Source organism: Anoplophora glabripennis, unplaced genomic scaffold (genome assembly GCF_000390285.2).
Source record: "Anoplophora glabripennis isolate ALB-LARVAE unplaced genomic scaffold, Agla_2.0 scaffold1189, whole genome shotgun sequence".
In the NCBI taxonomy this organism is placed as follows: Eukaryota; Metazoa; Arthropoda; class Insecta; order Coleoptera; family Cerambycidae; genus Anoplophora; species Anoplophora glabripennis.
In genome coordinates, this window is record NW_019417736.1 from 1,160 (window position 1) to 3,186 (window position 2,027).

Below are 2,027 nucleotides of genomic sequence, written 5' to 3' on the forward strand. Positions count from 1 at the left end.
CGTTTTAGGCTAAAAGAAAAAATTATTCGTATGGTTAGAGAAAAAGCATTTTTTTTATTTTACAATGTTAATTCTAATCGTACAGGCATTTTTCTCATTAAGGGGTTGTTCACCCCTTAACAAGAAATTTTAAAGAAAAACCCGAAGCAAGTCAATTTAATTTTGTCAATTTGTTTACATAAATCATATTTTTAACTGTCTTTGAGTAAATATGAATTTTTTATAAAAAAATATAATTTTTCTGAAATAAAAAATAAGGATAGCAATCCCCAAACACGGAATCACTTCCGAAATATTGGTTGTTTATAATAAGTAATTTCCATTTTGTTTCATTTCAAAATATTGATTAGAACCCCAGATGTTTGGAAAAAACTGTTTTGGGGTCGAACTTTGAGGGTGTATTTCACCCCGTAAAAATGTTTTTCCGCCGATAAAAAAATACGTGTCTCTTAATCTTTTATGTTCTACAACATATATAAAAATCTTGAAAATCGGAGTGTTCGGGTTGGGATAGTTTCCTTGTAAGAAAATTTCTTGTTTTCTTAATGTTTTGGACAAAAAATTATATGATATATATTTATGTTATTGTTATCACTATGTTATTATTAATACAATTCAAACTACAAGTCTACAAGTATTAATAAATAAATTTCCACGTTTTACATACATAGACAAGAATGCGCAAAAATATCGAGCTTTTACAAAATTTAGTCAACAAAAATATTAGTCCTCATTAATATTTACCTTTTTGAAATTAACAATGGATATTGAGCTTAGAACTTAGAATAATTCAAAGAAACACACGTTTACTAACGCACGCGCATTGACAATAGCGAACGAAATAATCTATCTTTGTCATAGGCATATTATGTCCACGACTTCGGTACCATGGTGCGACAAAGCGAACGTGATTTTTTTGTCTTTGTCTTTGCAGTGTCGTAGGAGCTAAATAAAATTCAGAAGATAAAAAGGTAAATAAATTTGTAGCTGTCTAAGAAACCAACGTAAAAAAAAAATTCGAAGGCAACTTTTCATTATTTTCAATAATCAATCGAATAGTATAGAAAAAACATTGTTTTAGTTTTGTTAAATCATTCAAATTAACGATTAAAAATTTGATTTTGTTATAACTTTCTTATTAAAAATTAAAAAATATGTCTATTTCTCTGGAAAGAAAAGTTACATTTTTTTAGAGCAGATTAAAAAAAAAATTACAAAATTCATTCATTTTTCTGTTTGTTATGATTTTTTTAAATTTCTGAAGTCTTCCCTTAACTTCTAGCCTCCCTAACTCTGTTAATTTTAATAGTACGAGAAAAAATGAAGAGGCCATTTGTATGTAGAAATGTATGCTTTACAACTTTCATGAAAAACTTTTTTTTCTAGCTCTTACCCTTTTTGAGTTATCTTGAAAAACCCCTTTGTTTTATCTTTTTTCACCCTTGGCCGGGGGTTGAACAAAAAAATACTCTCACTTATTGTTATAATATACCTTAAACTAACTTATATCAAAAATTCAGCCAAGTTGACGAAATTTCGATTTAAAGGCATGTTTAATTGGACTATAAACTAATTTGAGCGAGCTAAATATAATATAAAATCGGTCGATAGCCGCGCGGGTTAAGGCGTCAGTACTTAAATCGTGTGCAAATTTCTGCCCGGGTTCGATTCCCACGGCTGGTAGACCGTAGATTAGCTATGCTTGTACGGAGGATTGGCACTCTGTGCAGGTATGGTAGGGTGGAAGAATGTTGGCTTGGGTCAATGCGAGAGATTGACACCGGGTGGCATTTGATCACCCCCCTAATTAATGAGGTTTTCCAGGTTTCCCTCATTCCTGCACTGAATGGTGGTTAGGGCCTACCAACATAAGTCGTTCCTGGGCGCAAATGCGGCCTGCGTAATAATAATATGCCGCCTCCTCTCCCGCACAAGTCTCCGACTTATGGGCTAATTCTCGTAGTTAGAATGAGGAGTAGAGATATTATTATTATATTATTATTATTATTATTATTTATTCATTCACC